This window comes from Triticum urartu, chromosome 2A, assembly GCF_056163025.1.
Source record: "Triticum urartu cultivar PI428250 chromosome 2A, HENAU_Tu73, whole genome shotgun sequence".
Taxonomy (NCBI): Eukaryota; Viridiplantae; Streptophyta; class Magnoliopsida; order Poales; family Poaceae; genus Triticum; species Triticum urartu.
The window spans coordinates 753,407,179-753,413,649 of NC_141874.1; the positions used below are offsets into that span (position 1 = coordinate 753,407,179).

A 6,471-nucleotide genomic window follows, 5' to 3' on the forward strand; every position below is an offset into this window, starting at 1 on the left:
AAGGCCCTTACGAACCGGGACTATAGGCCCTTTTTCTACCAGTGCTCGACCGGAAATTTCTCTATTTCATAGGGGATCGGCTAGAGTTGACCTAAAGTTCTAAGAAAAAAAAACTAGTCTGAACTTTGGTAGAACTTTCCTGGTGCCCACTTTCAGTAGCCTTACGTTACCACCACCCCACCACTTTTTTCCTTCATGTGATATCGGCCCCTCCCCCATTACATCACATGCCTATCTCCGCTCCGCTGCACTAGTCACACTCCCACCCCTCTCTAAAGGCTCGAGTACTCTACCCACTTGCCACAACCATTACCACGCCTGGCACAATTGTCGCCAGATGAGACCATGGTTTTGGGAACCGCCCGGTATCCGTGTTTCTCGGCGCCCCACGAGAAATACCTGTCCCGAGCAAAAAATACCGATATTTTTGAATAATTTGAATTTGAACGCTCAAGGTCTAATAAATAAGTTTTGTTTCTCATTTTAATTACTGCCCTTACTATGGCGTAGTTGTAACCATCTGTTACACCCCTCGAGGGGTAGCTGGTTCGAGTCCTCCTTCCGCTCTTTATTTTGCTAACTAGCCCACGTAGTTGAGGTACTACTGAGCTACTACGCCTTTTGTGATTGGCATCAGTTCAAGATATTATTATATCGAATTTACAATTGTTTGAATTCAAAATTCAATTGTAAATTTCGTCCGAAATTTGTTCGGTATTTCTCGGTAACCGTGGTTACCGGGAATATCGCCCACCCACGAGAAAATTTGCCTATTTGGGATCCAAAACCTTGGAAGAGACAAGGATTGCTAGCAAGAGAGCAAGGAGGTGTCAATGGCGGACGAGCAGTACTACGCTGGCCCGCGTGGGGCGCCACATGGGCTGGCTGGCGGTGGTGGTGGGGCTGCTGGTTGCGTGGCCGCTTTTTGTGGGTGGCCACGGCGAGGCGGTCACCGATGCCATTGCCGAGTTGCTCGGCCCCGTGGGCCTGCTCCTCCTCCCTGTCGGGCTCCTCCTCTCCTCGGATCACGGCCCTGGTGTGTTTGCGTTCGGCGGCTCGCCCGACACCGTGCTACACGCCGGGGGATCCCCCATCGGCATGGTGGTCATGTTGATCCTCATCCTCGCCCTTCTCTACTACCGGTCCGTGCTCTTCGGCGGTGGCAGAGACGACGACGAGTAAGCGCCTGCCAGTAGGTAGAGTCTCATCTCGGGGTGGCTGGCTGGTCTGGTTGGTTGGTACTAGAGTCTAGTGCCAGCAGTAAATAAAGAAGTGACAACTTTGAGTTTAACCTGTTTCAAGTGTTGCATTCCAATCTTGGTCCAACTGGCATCCATCTCTCCCAAAGACAAAAATAGTTGGAACTGAATTTGACTTGGTCTGTGTCTTTTGAACCGATAGTGAGACGCTAGCTGCAACTGCCTCGTACCGTGTACAGTGTACTACTCCAAAAAGATCATGGTGTTCTGCTGATAGTAGCTGAAAATGAAAACAAAACTATGAATCTCCAAAAGGAAGAAAAAGAAAAAAAAATGGCAATTTGAAGAAATTTCACGGGTTGTTTAGCTGAACCATCCGTGTACTAACAAGTGACGATAAACTCATTCTAGGCATGAAAGTAGCTTGCTTACTACTTCGTGGTATCTTATGGTTCCTTTTTGCAAATAGAAATGCGCTTCTTTGTTCTATGTGTACCGGATCGGGGCTCACTTACTCTTGAATGACGTGGTAGGGGAGTTCCGCGGGTGTATTAATGTGATTTGGAAGTGAACTAGCTAGAAGCAATATGTGCGCTTTGCCGCGCTGACATGAGCACTCTGTGCTATGATGTTTTGCAAAACAGCTTGCTTGTACTAACAAATTACAATTTAGATAATTTGGATATAGGCAGAACACCATGATTGTTGCTTTTAGGTAGATGACAAATTGTTGTTTACTATAATTTGTGATGAAATTTCACAACTACAATTTGCTCGTACAGAAAATGTAAAATTTTGTCACAAATGATAAATTGTTGCTTTTAGGTAAAAGATCGTTGGTTTAAACTTTCAAGAAAAGACTGAATCTCTGATTTCGTTAACAGAACTATTAATCAGTACAAAGTCACGCAGAATATTATTAAGAAAATTGCAAACAACTCATCGAAAATGGGTACCAGCAGCAATGACATTGACACAAAAAAGAGGAGAAAACCCAAATAGTAAAACATAGTAACATATTTTCAATAACATAGTATAACCCAAATAGTAAATAACCTTTTCAAAAAATATTATGCTAAGCCATTCTGTTCAGTACATAGTAACTATGTTGTCAGAAGCAAATGTGCGTCTTGCTGCATGCTTTTCCTTTTTCATTGTGTATGAAACTCTCATTTTTATATCCGTTTTAATAATTCAATAGTCCAATAATATAAAAAATAAATTCAGAATTTATACTAATAACTTTATTTTCTAATAAATAATGTCATTTTGCTATGACAAAACAAAATTTATTTCGCATCTAACAAACACGGAAGATAGCGAAACTTGGATCAATAAGTGTAACTAGGTACAAGAATACAAAAAAGTTTTTTTTCGTTTTCGGGGGAAGGGACTTCCATTAACTTAACCTGGATCAAAACGATCCAATTCACAAAGGTTTACAACCCCATTTGGGCCAGACCCTATCTAGACTGTGGTCTTAACATCAACTCGACCGATCCTAACAAGTTCATGACCTATAGAATTTTTACACCTGATCGCATTAACTATCACCTTCCTTTCTCCTCTGACCAAGGCCTTTATATCCTGAACAAGGCAAGCATCACATGATATGTCTGTGGTGATTTGATTAATAATCCTCGCTGACATTAAACAATATGTTTCTAAGATAAATGGTTGCCAGCTCCATTACAGAGCAAGTGTGACACCCTCTCTGCATGATGCCAACTCAGCCACAGTGCATCATCGCATGGGAAGAGCTGAAAATTATGTGATGAGTGCTATCTCATCATAGCACCATGCATTGAGGGGGGGGGGGGGGGGGGGGGGGGGGTTGTACCATCATGCTTGCGCCTCCATTGCTAGCCTATTCAGTGAAAGCCCCGTCCATGGTAAGTTTGAGTCAGCCCGCCGGTGGTGATTCCCCTTGCTCATTCAGGGGTATGCTAGCATGACCACTAGCCTTACCAAGATCGGCTAGAGCAACAGCATGCATCAACGGGTCACATATGACCATCTTCCCCTTCACTACCTCTGCCTGAGGATGGTGCTGAATGCACAAGAGCGAGGTGTAGCCATTAATTAAGGAATCCTTCTAACACTCTCATGGGAGGATTCTTCTGTGCGTGATCTTGTTGCCAAGATTGCGATAATGTCATCAACATCACAATGCACGACGTGTCCGACAACGGGTACAAAACATCAAAGAGCCAGTCTAGCCCAATGTTCCGGATGGCCTGAATATTCAGTAGCCCAGTCCATTTCCATCGCTTGGCATAGGTCCACAAATCTGGGAAACCTGCACATCACATGGAAACTATCCTCGCATTCCACACCACAGAGAAGGCACATTTCGTTAGTTTCCAAATTCCACAAAATTTATTCGCACATGTAGCGAAGGAGTTGGAAATGAACTGCCACACAAAAACCCATACCTTTGGGGAGCGTGGCACCCCCATATGGTCTTTCAGGTGGCACGACGACCATCGGGTGCCCTTCTCGATGCGCTCGCCAATGGATGCTTGCACTCGTCCATGGTGAAGCGGTAAGCCGACCAAATGGAGAACACACCATATATCTCAGGTGCCTAAGCGAGGACGTAATTAGAGACTCGGGTGGATGTCGTAATGCTGGTAATGACGTTGATATCGACTGAGAGGAGGTGTTGTCGAAGGAGGTCCATCCACCATACTCCATTGAAGTCCATACTGTTAAGATCATCACACACCGACCTAGGAAGTTTGAACATACACATCACGTAAGTGGGTATGGCCCGTGCGGTCGTGCCCACTGCTTTGATCATCATCTCTTTGCCTGCAGAGGATAGAGTGTCTCCCAAAGCAATAATTCTTCGAAATGCTATTCTTAGGTAAATTTTGTACAAAATCTGTACATACTAATGCATTCCCATTTGTAACCACTTCCCTGATTTTAGCTAAGTGCCACAAAATGTACTAGTACGTAAAACTTTTTGTAGAATGTGTACACAAGAATAGCTATCATGGAAAACATAGTATACTCTAAATTATGCCATCAAACACAATGTAGAAAATGTCTGGTTCCATTACATGTACTTCCCAAAGGATTAAGTTTTTCAAGAGAACAACATTAACTTTGCCCGTGGATCCTTTTTTCGAAGATGTGGCCGGCTTGCCAACACTTATATACTTGCTTCCATGTAATCAAATAAAATCCCGAAGTGAGAACACAAACTTACTATGCATTGTTGCGAACTCGAATTTTATCCAACGGCTGAGCTCTTCCAGGGACGGATCAGACGGTCTATAACGCATCAAGGAGAATATCGGACGGTCAGAGTTCGCTAAGCTCTGAGGAGGCCCAGGTTTAGACGTGAATCTAACTATGGGATATGATGCTAATGCTATCAATCCAACAGACTCCAAAATACATATCATGTAGATAAGTAGATATCGTCTTCGTACTCCTATCATGCGTATTGTGGTCTAGCCGGGACTCGGGTCCCTATCACCCCAAGTGGAAATAGTAATATGATTACCATCAGCCTGTTGCATCCGATAGAACTAGCCAGGGAAAGGCCGTCCCGCAGAGCGGTTGCCTATGTCCTCATGTCACTGACATCATGAAGTGTTCGGTTGAGAACAGCTCTAGTTCCTCCAATTTTACTCTCTATATCAAAACCCGCATCTACATAAGCTTAACGTGATCATCCTTTGGCCGTGTCCACCCATGGCTAGCTACGCGAACACTGGTCTTCTTCTTAGCCCTCGCGAAGTTTGTAGCCTGTGCGAATATTGGTTGAGTAGACCTGATAGGGAGTTCAACTCTCTCGCCATGAGTTGCCTGTTGGTGCTTCGACCAAACATACCAGGTTCTAGTGTTGACTAGATCAGCTCTGGGAACATTTGGAAGAAGTGGCGCTGCCGAAGAGTTATCCAGCAAAAGTTCTGCGGGAAATGATGACCTTTCCCTGTCGTCGGTACATGCAATATTGACAGCTTGACTGAGACGCAAGTGTTGCCATATTTCACGAACACAGGGGCATTGGAAAAATGCTTGTCGGATACTGTCAAAATCCATGTTGCATAATGGACCCCCCCCCCCCCCCCCCCCTAATGTTTGAATATGTTGATTCACAGGGACTCCAAAGCAAGGAATCGCACCCAAAAGAGAACGCCAACTATGAATTTTAACTTTGGAGGAACATTTAAAGACAATAAATATTCCAGATCAGGCTAGATGAGGGATCGAGTGGATTTGTTCTTCTCAGCTTTCTTCCCATGTTGATCACTTGCAATAATACGCCGATCATACAGAAAACATGCCATTTTTATTGAACTGCCACGCAACAAAGTCATGCCATTTTTGTTAATCATGTATCTCAAAATTGTTAATTATGTGTTTTAAAAGTATAACACTTATATAAAAAATGTTCCTGATGTATACGGAAAATGTACAATGCGTACGGAACAAGTAGACATCACAAATATATGTTTAAACAAAAAAATCATTTACGTATTACAAAAATGTTAAACATGTATATAGAAAAATGTCACTGTCGTATGTAAAAAATATAGAATGTGTACGAGAAAAGTAGACATAAAGTAGATTTTCAAAAGATGTTAATCATGTACTAGAAAAATGTTAAATGTGTATATACAAAATTTTAAACTTGTATATGGAAAATGTTCATCATGTAAAAAAGTAGAATGTATTTGAGAAAAATAGAAATAAAATATGTATATTGTATTAAATGTTAATCTTGTATTAGAAAAATGTTAAGCATGCATTCAAAAATGTTAAAGGCATATTTGAATAATTATCCTGATATATACCTAAAATATATAACGCATATGAAGAATTGTAGACTCCAAAAAGTATGTATACAAATCAATATATTTGAAAAAGAAAGAGAAACTAAGGAGACAGTGTAAATCAGAGAAAAGAAGCAAAGAAAAACGAGGAAAAAAAGAAGAAAGAGAAGAGAATACTAGTGAAAACTGAGAAAAACAATAAAAATCAGTGGAACACAAAAGAAAACAAAACTTATATAAAAGAAGACCGGAAGGAACTGGTGAAAAAACGAAAAAAATTATAAAAAAGAAAAAAAACTCGGAGAAAGACAGTCCTAAAGCAAACCTACAGCGAGTGAGAACCAGAAAACTGCACTAAATGGCCCGGGCCACTCGTGCTCACCGGTACCGAGAGAGTCTACTGTCTCGCTCTAGGCGAGAGTAGCTGTGGCGGGTCCCCTCAAAAAAATTCCTCTAAAAAAAAAAGCTCTGGCTGGTTT

At 42.2% G+C, this 6,471-nt stretch overlaps 1 pseudogene; it reads left to right on the top strand.

Moving 5' to 3' along the window:
• Nucleotides 1-833: 833 nt before the first annotated feature.
• On the top strand, nucleotides 834-1,202 carry LOC125534573 (uncharacterized; annotated as a pseudogene).
• The last annotated feature ends 5,269 nt before the right edge of the window (nucleotides 1,203-6,471 follow it).